Source organism: Pyxicephalus adspersus, chromosome 4, assembly GCF_032062135.1.
Source record: "Pyxicephalus adspersus chromosome 4, UCB_Pads_2.0, whole genome shotgun sequence".
NCBI lineage: Eukaryota > Metazoa > Chordata > Amphibia > Anura > Pyxicephalidae > Pyxicephalus > Pyxicephalus adspersus.
This window is the reverse complement of record NC_092861.1, coordinates 150,613,374-150,625,702: the sequence shown is the minus strand read 5'-3', so window position 1 is coordinate 150,625,702 and position 12,329 is coordinate 150,613,374.

Sequence of the window (12,329 nt, the reverse complement as noted above, 5' to 3'; positions counted from 1 at the left end):
CTTCACAAGAGAAATAAGCGGGTTGTCCTAATCCAACACGATAACACGTGATATTTCATTTGTTAATCACAACTCTCAAGTGTAATATGTCAGTGGGCCCCGGATCTTTATTTTTCGTAACAAAGTTTCTAAGCCGGTTAAATCTACTGAGCTTATTATTCTTGAAAATACCAGCCTGTAACGGCATCTCTCCAGAATTTAATATTGGTTTCAAATACCTGTGAAAATTTAATATACTTAATCACACTGGGAACTTCAGTATTCACTTCAAGGGCCTCATAAATCAATTATTAATTCCCCAGATTTTCATTTTAAACCCCGGCATTAATACGCATGAGATTCAACAATTCTCAAAGTCATATGATCCTCCCGAAAGTAAAAAAATATATATAAAAATATATTGTGTCATTTGGTATGTGAACTTAAGAAAGTGGATTTCCAGAATATGGCGAAAAAAGCAAATATGCTTAGAATCAGACGCCGGGTGCTACAATTAATTACCCCTTCTGGGGCATTTCTGTGCAACTCTTTAGCAATTCTCCTGGCACCTGAACAGTTTCTTTCAAATAGTGTTTGTCACCATTGGGAGCCATCAATACATCTGAGATCATTCCACCTTTCCTTAGAGGAAACTGTCTATTGCAACGGTCAACTCTATAGAACAGCAAAGAAGGAAAAAGAAAGCAAAGAAGCAGATAATAGGCAGAAATGTTGAGTGTTTTTGAACCTGCACAACAGATGGTCATCAGATGTACAGAAGCCATGCACCCCAAGCACCTATCACCTGGTGATCAGGTAAATAAGGATTTGAGTGTTCTTTACCCCTTTTTGGGGGTTGGGTTAAGGGGGGCTGATCTTATTAGGGGAGAATAATGAAAACCATACCTAATGTAGACCCTGTGTGTCCTTACTGGGTCTTTGTGCAGATCATGGATGGTGGGAGGGGCAGACAGGATTATGGACACACCTTTCCTGAAAACATTGCAGCACCTTTACTCTTCCCAAAAGTCCTCATATCTGATGAAAGCAGTTGGCTGGTTCCTGGGAGGAGATATGTAATGAGAATGATTGGGTGCCAATCTGGAGAAAAGGGAATTTCTAAGCAGATGGATTTTGTATCACCTGGTTGGCTGGAAAAAGTGCCACTCTGCACTTTTATAAGCCAATCAAAGTGAGCACATAATGTTTGTTTATAAACAAACTATCTGGCTGTAGCTGCCACTTCGGTACACAGTTCATTTAAAAAACTGACTGATTATATTAATCTAAGATTGGTATTGTTGTGTCAATAACTAATGCAGATACATTTTAGTGGTGCTCAAATTGTCCACAGTTCAGTATAGACTTGCCCCTGACACCCGGGTTTTTAACTAAATGGGGCTTTGTGCCCCATTTGTGAAGTGGAGGCTCCAAATGCACAGCATCCCAGATCCCTGCACCCCTGTCATTCTTTCAGTTGGGACCCTGGAGAAGGTGAAGGCCCTGGGCAATTTTCCCAGTTAGCCATACCCTAAATCCGGCCTTGCTTATACCTCCAGCCAATTAGAACATGCAGCACCACTTTTAATCTCCATAAACTAGAGACTACAAGCACATGTGTACTGTGTAAAGCATTCCTATTGGCCGCCGGTTGTCTGAGTTCCTCCCCTGAGGACCACCAGCCAATGAGAATTCCTATAACTCTATACCTAGGACCACCAGCAAATGAGATATTGTATTACTCTATACTATGGACCACCAGCCAATTAGAATTCTTATTACTCTAAAACTGGGACCACTAGCCAATGAGATTTATCATTACTCTACACCTAGGATCACCAGCCAATGAGATTAATAATTACTCTATACGTAGGACCACCAGCCAATGAAAATTCTTATTACTGTATGACTTGACAAAGGGCTTTCAGTGATTATATGCAGCAGACGCCCTGTTGGTAACGCACACAGCAAACAGAATATTCTTGTTAGCTCCAACAACATTTTTATTAAGTTCTATTTAAACAGAACCAAATGCTGGTTGTTTGGACTGATTGCAATTAGAACAGCAACAATGCTAAATTTGGTTTGGGTTTCATGGTTCACTGATTTCTGGCCGTGAAAGGGTTCCTTCTCGTTTTCATTTAAGTCTAAATGCGTTTTTCACCTCCATCAGCACACATATAAATAAATCTATATATGCATTGTTTATTTTCAAATAAACTTCCGCTGGCCACATCAAGTATGCAAAAACTTGTATATTAAGGGATTAACCATGACCCAAGGAAATTGACTTTTCCGCAGCTGTTTTTGTTCGACACAATACCCGGGTGACGGGTCCTTGGTGAATGTAGAGAGTGATAACGCACATAAGTAGAAAGCATTATATTTTCTATGAATTTTTTTCCATCTGTGGAGTTCCCCCGGGGTCACGCATTATGTGTTTTAATATCACAGAATCTGCTGCTTTCTCTCTGGCTTGCGGGCAGACGACGGGCGAGGGATTCTGGCACGCCGCTAAATTCCTCTGTTGTTTTATCTCTGTGAACTTTGTTACAAAGGAGCGCTAAGCTGAATGAACTCCTGAAATATTTCTCAGGCTTAATCTGTTCTTAGCACACCTGCTTAAGCACTCAGCGTGGAAACAGGAACAAAAGGGTTCCTGTCTGTTAGAGAGAGTCTCAGAGGCGTGCGTCAAGCACAAAGAGGAAGCGGGTCGATAAGGAATCACCTTTGTTTGAAAAAGTGGTAACAATGGAGTGAAAGAATTCTTGCCAGATATCGCTGAGGATTTGTCATTAGAATTTCAGAGGAATACAGGAGCTGTGATGATCGATACCTGGATGTTTTATGTATAGCAGAACTTCGGGCCAATGCAAAAATCTTAATTTTTGTCAGCTGGGTAGATTGTTGCTAAAGCAACTGGTTAATTTTTGAGGACTGACCCAAAAAAACCTTTTGTATACCTAGCCTAGTACCAAGCCATACCTTACTCTCTTGTTTCCAAACATACAAAAACAATGTTCTGTATGAGCTTCAAGTTAGAACCGCATGGGTTGTCCAATACTTATGTAGCCCAACCCTTCCTCTTATCGGGCCGCCCAAGCGTCTCCCCTTGACCTGAACCCATTCCACTTAAAAAAGAGACAACATGGCATATTTTCGGTCAAATCTAGCGTTTTATTTTAAAACATACGTTTAATAACCAACACATCCAACTTATATAACCTTATGTAGCTATAACAGTAACACACAAACATCACATAATCAGGTTGCAAGTGCTCGAACGTCCTAACCCCAACTAATTTTACCACCTAAGGGATCTGCCATCTACATGATATCATTGCTCCATTGCCTCAGCAAGAATATCAATTCCAGCAGCCCATCACCCACGCACACGCCTTGTTGGGGTCCTCACCTTCTGACATTACAACTTACAGGGCTCCCACACCATAGATCAGTTCATGGAATGGGAGCACCAAAAATTACTGTCCTCGAGGACCCCAAACTGCCAACCGCAGACAGTACTCAACGAACATTGAGGGAATATGCTCCCTCGCTGCCCAGGTAGGAAAAGACCCCCACATTTCTCTTTCTTGAACCTTCTTTTTCCTTCACTCTACCTCTCCACTGACAACAGTCAATCTATTCTGTTCTCCCCTAAACTCTCTCCACCCCTCCAATTTACTTCTTCATCTGTTGTTCCCCCAGTGCACATAGTCATGAAGCCCCTCCGCTTACATTTCACTATATTCATTCATCTGTGAGTGTTTTTTTTTCCCATTCCCATGGCACAACTGGGTCCCCAATTGGCCAATCAACAAGCACAGCCATAGTCACTTGGGAGAAGAAGTAAATCCCACGCTGCACCATGCAAAAAAAAAAATTAAGAGAAGGGTCCATGGTGCTCACTACTAAACCAAGGTTTACTATTTCATTTGGATGATGTACAATGTAGAAAGAAATGAAGATAAGGAACTTTGATGCATTTCATACACACATGGTATGAGGTTGTTGGGTTTTTTCCCAAAGACCTGATTTATCACTCGATCCAGCAAACCTCAAATGGTTCAGAACTGAAAATATTTGCCATATATTAGCATATGATGTTCAAGAAATCCATTCCAGGTTTGTTGGATTACCCATGTTCTCCCATGATAGTCTATCTTCCCCAGTCTCGAGAGAGCTTTATTAAATCAGGCCCAATGATCTACATGGGCTAAGCACAGGTCCACTTTAAGGGCTTCTGTGCTACTGAGCATTTACAAGGTAGGTGGTTTATGTGTTCTGCTGATCCTCTTGCTGTAATGCTTTCTGAGTCACTTACTGGAACACGTTTCCAGGTCATGGTCTCCAATGGACTTCCTGTAATCTTATTATTTCTCTCCTGCACTAGGAATATCACCAAGATTGCTATTCAATCACTAGCTGTTATGATTCAGAATCATTCATGGCCAAATATGGAAAAGGTTCTAGAAAGCTTGGTGACTCCCCAATAAACCTGAAATAAACCCTAAACCCCATTTTAACTCTCAAGAAAGTGGAACCCATCAAACTAGAGAGGCCTAGTGGTCTCCAGCACACAATGGGTCTAGTTTGATACATTTTTTCAAGACTAGAGAATATTGACCATCATGGGAGAACCTGGGTAATCCAGCAAACCAGAAATGGATCTGGTCCAGGATTGAAAACATTTGCCAACTAAAAGCAAGTGATTTTTAGGAAATCCATTCCAGGTTTGGTAGTTCATGAGGGCATGAGGGTTACTCTTCTCACAACTTGAAGAGCTTTAATAGATCCCAAAGACTTTATCAACTGCCACTACGAAAAGACCTTAACGGGCCAACAACTGGAACCCCTCTGCCAATCACAAAACACATCCTATATTATTATATTACATTAGGAGGAGCCAGATTAAAATTCATAAGGATCCCATGCAGGGCAAGTTTCAGGTTTTGGGGATTAGCAGTTCTCAGAAGATCGGGGGTCATTTGGGAACATAAAGATGTATTTGGAGGATTTAAAAGGTATTTAAAGATTTTTGTAGCATCCTCTCCTTGGCATATTCATGGCATATACACAAAATCATGTAGCAGGTTCACTTTAAGGAGTAAATCAATGGATTTACTAAAAAAGTCCCCCAACCTCATGGCCCCCCTGAGCCATAGCATTTAGTTACACTTTAGCTTCGGATTTCTTCTAACCTATCATAAATATCCCCAAAAATCCTCCACAGTGACTCGTAGCATGTAAGCAGCGCCATTCCAGAAGGGTTCTGAGTACTATCGAAATGCTGTCAAAATGACAAATGCCTGGTATGTAACACCACTCCACGGCAAAGTTGTTTGACTTTGTTTTCACATTGCACAAAATGGATCGCGGCAAAAACTCTTCATAATTTAGTGTTAGGCTTGGCCGGACAGAGCTCAGGGAATTGATTTGTGTTGGAAGCCAGATAATCACAGATTATCTGATTGGTACAGACTCTTTGCTATTAGGAAAGGAAGAAAAATCACCGGCTTTATATTTATTTTACAAAGATTTTTCTGAGTTGCATCATAAAAAAATTGTGATAACTTTTTCATTTTAGGAATTAGAGACTGCAGAGAGAAAATCTGATTTACTTGACATAAATTTTATGTTGTGCGGAATAACTCACTAGGTACTGTTAGCTTGTTTTGTATGTTTTGTTTGGTACTTGGCACCATTTGTTTGTTTATTTTATGTGTATATATAAATTACAGGGTGTTTTAAAAGCAAAAACATTGTTTCAAGAAATAAAAGTATTAATGTAATGAATTAAGCAATCAAAGTAAAGAATAAGTCAGACTGTGGTACCCTGGCACACAGAAGAATTAAAAGCTTTATAAGCATACCTTTAACCTTTAACACTTACCACTTTGTTCAGGAGTATCATCATTTTCAATACTTGGCATTTTAATATTTTTTCATACATCAATACCATTTTATAGAGTGCACCGGTATGTATTGTAAGTGCAGCTGTCAGGAATATGCAATGTACAGCACAACATGAATTTTGCAGAAGTATCCGGCATAACTGTGCAACACGGCAATCTTTGGAGGTTAGTGGCCATGCCCCCATACATTGGGGTCATTGGTGACATGCTTTCATAATATACTGTTGACGCTGATTGTCTGCCATTACATTGGTTGTAGTGAAGTGTCCCCAATGCCAATACACTAGTGCACATGTTACTTGACTTCATTGCTGTTGTGCACCATGTAACTATCTCATGAGAGTACAAATCACTCTTCCAGCATTCAGGTGCGCTGCAGGAAATACTATCTCCCTATAGTGATTTGGATTCCTCCTAAATGCCCTTTTGGATTTGGTATTTGTTTGAAATTGTAATATGTTCATCTTTCGGTACCTTTACAGTTTCCTTAATACCCCTAGGGAAGCCTGAGATTGGAAACGCGTTGCTTACTCCAGTTAAAATTAGAAGTTCTATGTCTAGTTAGACTAAGTATTTAGTTCACAATCCATATATGTGAACAGATACTACTCTATCTGAAAACTAGCATTTACCTCATTGCTATTACGTATTAATGTCTCCACTGCTGTAGTGTGCATTAATATTTTCCGTTTGTACTTATAATCCATAATACTAAGATGTATTGAGTATTAGCACTTGTAACTATGTGACTACCTTCTAAAGAAGTTCTGTTTCTGGCCACACATAAGACCCCTTCTGCCTCTTTTTTCCTTCTTTTTTACTAATCTGTATTTTCAATATAAACAGGGAGGAAGAGCAAGTTTGTGGTCCACACCCACGACTTTATGTCAGTATATTGTCAGATCATAGCAAACAGATCTCTGATCTCTGAAGTAGTCTTCAGCAGTCACACATCTTAAAATGAACCCATGATAGATCAACAGCCAAGCCCACCAGAAATCCCATCATTGGCCCATAGTAAAAGGAACCTTATTTAGTAAAGATTTCCCAATAAATAACCTTCACAGCAAGATCTGGAGAAAATCCCCAACTGGCAGAACCTGATGGGGTGCCATGATCAAGATCCGCCATGGCAGAGTGGACATATAGCTTCCCACAAGCTGGATTCAACAAAAAGGCTCAGCTGCTATGTTTGTACAAGCTCACTTTGCCCTCAAGCTGAATTCTGGCTCCCATCAGGGGCAGGTTGGTACACCACCATACAAACATATAACTCCAACCCACCTTACAGAATGAGAACGTCCTTGTAAATCAGTTTTTTTGCCTTCCTCTGGAACCACCATATCAATAGGGTTTTATATCTGGAATATGCTTATTTCCCTAGTGGTTGAACTTTTGGATTAACTTTTTTTTCAATCTAAATAACTATGTAACTATTAGACTGACTGTGCTGACTGTAGACAGACTGTGCTTTATTAAGAACACACAAAGAAACTAACAACAAACAAACAAATACCTGAATGACCCCAATACTATCCAGTGCCAAGAATAAAGTCAAGGTTCAGGAAAACATAGCGGGTGCAGGAGATCAAGGAGAATACCTTTATTCTCTGCCATATCTGCCACCTTACTGCATGAGAAGGAAGATTGTATTTAATGTGAGTTTTACATTTAAATCAACTTTTAAGCAGTGTTTTCAAGAAGTAATAGGATCTCCTTCATTGATTTTCAATTATCTCACAGTTTCTGCTAGTTACACAATAAGAAAGTCCTGAAACATTTATGAATATATTTTTTAAATGAGAAGTGGTATAAATATGGTTGGCAAGGACACAACAGAACCAAAGTAACTTAAAGTGTAAGTCTATTTAACTTCTCACTTTAAGGATATATATTTTCCGATGTGATGGGCCTGAATAATAAAAGCTCCCCAAGGCTGGAGAGGATACACTTTTGTACCTGGGTAGGTTTCTAAATCAGGCTTTATTGGTCCTTGCTTCCCTATGCAGTGATTGTAAATTATTATGCGATCGCACCATTTAGTGCAATGATAGTATGAGCAAAGCTGGATGATGATGCCCCTTCCCGGAGGAAGGGGGGGTTCTTTCTATCATTGGCACTTTTTTAAGGCTACCCCTCCACCTATCTCCTGGAAAGGGGTGGATATCTAGTCACCCCCAGATAAAGGGAAGCTCCACAAAAAGCCATTCCCTCAACAAACCTCCTTATCAATTCGTGGGAACAACATGTGGGGAAGAATCCCTGCCCCCCACCAAGAAGATCGAAGGAAGACATATGGCTTTGAATGATACTAGAAAATTGGGGAGAATGCATGTACAATGCCCCCTTATTCATATATGCTATATTCATAAATAAGGGTCTAGTTAAAATTAAAGGGGAATAGGAAAATGAATCAAAATGCAATACCCCCATGTTTTTTTGCCAAGTTTGTCACATTTCCATAGAAATATGCAGTAGGTAAAGCGAAATTCAGCAATTTTATTTCTACTGCTACCCCTTCATTCTCTAAGACAAATACCTGTTTACATGCACTTCCTCTAGAGTCTGGTTTGTTACACACTTTACCTGAGTACACAGCACCATCTACTGGTGCTCAACATAAATTCACAAATTTAGGAAATTTGTTCCTAATCATAATGATCCATCATAACCAACTTGAAAAAAAGGGGTAAAGAGAAACAGACTAAGCTTGTGTGATTTCTGATTGTTTCTCCTTTTTTTTAAAAAAAAGATATAACACACATGGATATATGTATTTACAATTATTTTTTGGCATTTCTATCAAGTACTGTTTTGAATGTTATCAGTGATAGCTGCATCTTGTGCCCTGGGTTTATACTCAAGACTTTTGCAGTTTTACAATTTTTTTCTGGTAAAATTAGGTACCAGATCAATTTATATTCAAGTATATACGGTAGTACAGTGGTCCCCAACCTTTTGGAGCTTGCGGACCACTTGCACAGACTCCAGACCCCGCATGCACGGAAAGCCGCGTGTCACTCAAATGGGAATAAACTTCCTGCCGAGTGATGTCATGATGCCAGAACCCGCACACTCTCCCATCACAGGTCTGAGACACAACCTGCCCAGCGCCCTGAGCCTGTGATGCGTACCAGAGACGTGGTCCGCGGTATGCCCCCCCAGGTCCTTCTCCTGAACCCGCTGGGGGGTGCATCGGCCAGAGCCGCAGCCTGCCTGTCAGACGGCCCGGGGGTTGGGACCCCTGGGGCAGTACATCTTTTTTCAGAAACCTAATCATTACGTAAAAAAGGACAATTGGGAAGGAATGTGAGAAAAGGGATTTGGATCCTAAGGATTTCTAGTACGTTCAGTTGGGGGCAGTAGGGAACTATTCCAATGCAGAAGCAAAATTGGAAGTTGTCACAGCTTTACAGGAATTGCCTGCATGGCAGGATGACCAGGGATTGTTCCTGAAAGCTACAAAGTGGTTATGAAATCACATTACCATAGTTAGTATAGTAGAAACAATAGTAAAGGTAAATTTTCTATATAACAGTGCAGTAGTGATGCTGATCATAAATAAAGCTGGTGTCAAAGTCAAACTGAACATTCAATATTCAGTTCAGTTCTACAATAACTACAAAGCAGTAAATTCATCAGACTCAGAAATCTATTCCATTTTGTAACCAAGGTCTGCAAGTCTGTCATTAAGGTAAACAGCAGGCAGTTTTTCTATTGGCCAGTGATTGTCAAGGCTGCCAATGAGTATACTGCCCGCTCTGTACCTTGATAACAGGCTCAGCAGGTTCTCCAATCTATTTGTTTTTGATGACATTTTTGTGTTGTGAACCAAATTAAACATGAGCAGTTCCTCCTAGTAAGAATTCTTATCTGATATCTGAATCAATTGTTCACAAAGTCAATGCAAAGCTAAATCTATCCAACACACATTCACAACTGAATAGAAAACAATATCTCCACGTGGAGGTTTCACATTCCACCTGCGGTTTATCAGTCCCTTCCAGAAGCACATGTGCAACTTGTGCCCCATTGTTTACCCAGCTCTGCAATTCTTTATTAATGCAATGAGAAGATATCAGTAATTAAGCTTTCATCGCCAGCCGGTGTGCTGTGTCTGTATTGCCCGCTGTAAATATTTCCCCAGAATCCTACGGCTAGGGTGTAAAATTCTGCCATTTGTAAGTTTGCAGACGGCGTGAGCTGCAGGTGCGGATCCTGAATGGTGCAATTGGCCCTTGTTTGCCCTGCGATAACACAGCTGGAGACGGGGCAGTATCTGCAAAGAATATGACTCTCGTCTCAACATCAGCACGCGTACGGTTCACGGATGAAAACGGTTTGAAAGGGAATAGTAAATGTTTGTAAAAAGATATAAATTCATAACCTGGAGTCATACTAAAAGCAACTCAATTAACAAATATAAAAAGTCATAAAAACACAAACTGGTATTAAAAAGCAGCCAATAAAATAAATCACAAGCTAATAATGCCATCCAGCAAACTGTGCAGCTGTGCTAAGTGTTGTAAAGCCAACTTTATTCTCTGATTTGTATAATTCATTGGTATCACATTCACTTTTAAAAATGCTGTTTTGTGTCATATCAGATCTCTCAGGTTCCAGAATGTCTAGAACAGCGATTCTTTTCCAGGGTTCCTCCTGAAGTTGCTTGGGGTTCCTTGAGCAATGAGCAGTGTAATGGTCTTTTTGGCTATCTGTAAGGGTGACATTCTTCCCAATGGCCAGCATTGTAAGAGGAATTCTTCTCACTGACCACCACACTAATATACTGGGAATCAGACCTGAAGATCTGAAAGTTATTTCAAGGGTCCCCCTTGGTAAAAAGGTTCAGAAACTCCGCCCTGGATAATTATTAGAATAAAACCCATGACATGGATTTAAAGCCCAACTGCAGGTAGTCCATTTGAGAAAGAAAACAGGTTCAACCTTAAATCCAGAGCTATCTCCTGCAGTACCTATTTTTTGTTGCTAGATGTCCTCTTTTTTCTAGGTTGAATGATGATTATCATCTATAATATGCATTGCTCCAAGGGCCCAACCTACTGATGATGAGTCTTCATGGCACCCTGCATCCATGTAATAATATCAAGCAGATTGTTGATGCAGAGAAGCCCTTGATGATTCCTTCTACGCCCAGCACAAGGAAAAGATAATCAGATGCAGAGGACCAAACAAGTCATGTGACTGTTCTACAAAATTCAGGGACAGGTCAGTAAGAGAGAAATAAAAAAAAAAAAACAGCAGGATGGGGGGCATGCTGGGTTATTGGTATTGTATTGTTTAATGTTATTTTTGGGACACACTAAAAAGAGGGGCATTCAAAATTCAATGTTTTCTTCAGTGGCTCACAGATTTTGTGCTATGCCCCGGTCGCCTCGGGGAATTGCTGGCTCTCTTTGGAGTCCATGCAATTCTTGCCTGGGTTTCCATACGTGTGGCATAAATCAGCCCATATTGCAGCCTCCCACTGCTACAAAGTCACATCATTGCAGTATGATCACCAGGGGACAAGAGACTGAGGAAATGTTTCACTTGCCTGCAGACAGCTGATCCAAGCAAAGGCAAAGTCACTGAATGGATTGGTAATATTGCAAGGATTGACAAGTTGTACTAAGAGGTCCACATTAAACCAACCAGACAGATTTGTCATAGGTTGGTACAAGCACAATATGCAGGTGGTTATGAAGCCGTAGTTGCACTTTGGGTGGAGGGGTAGCATTTCTTTTGTTGTTTCTTCTGATTGGGATCTTTCAGCTTCTTGGTATAAAATAATTGTTTTGATGTGCCGACTCCTCCACAATCCATAAGTGGCTTATTATGTTCTACAACATGCCTGGGACATTTCCTTTATTATTATTATCCAGTATTTTTATAGCGCCAACATATTATGCAGTGCTGTACAAAGTCCATAGTCATGTCACTAGCTGTCCCTCAAAGAAGCTCACAATCTAATGTCATATGTAAATACTACAGTCTATGGACAATTTTGGGGGAAGCCAATTAACCTAACCGCAAGTTTTCCTCCGAGAGCTGTGATCCCCGGTGTTGGAGCCCAGCTGTGGTCCCTCAGGTAGGTGACTCCACTCACACACAACATAAGTCCACTTGAATCACAAGGACCTTCAGTATAATCAGTATAAGAGCTCCGCCACCTAACAAGCAGCAAAGTCTGAGTTCAAGATGAAAACAAACATTCCCTCGATGTTTAGCACATTGTCTGTAGTTCTCAGGTTTAATGTCATATGTGATATTTCCTAAATCATCACATCTGCCCCCCAGCCTCCCCTTCATTACATCTGCCCTCCAGCCCCCCCTTTGTTACATCTGCCCTCCAGCCCCCCCTTTGTTACATCTGCCCTCCAGCCCCCCTTCATTACATCTGCCCTCCCAGCCTCCCCTTCATTACATCTGCCC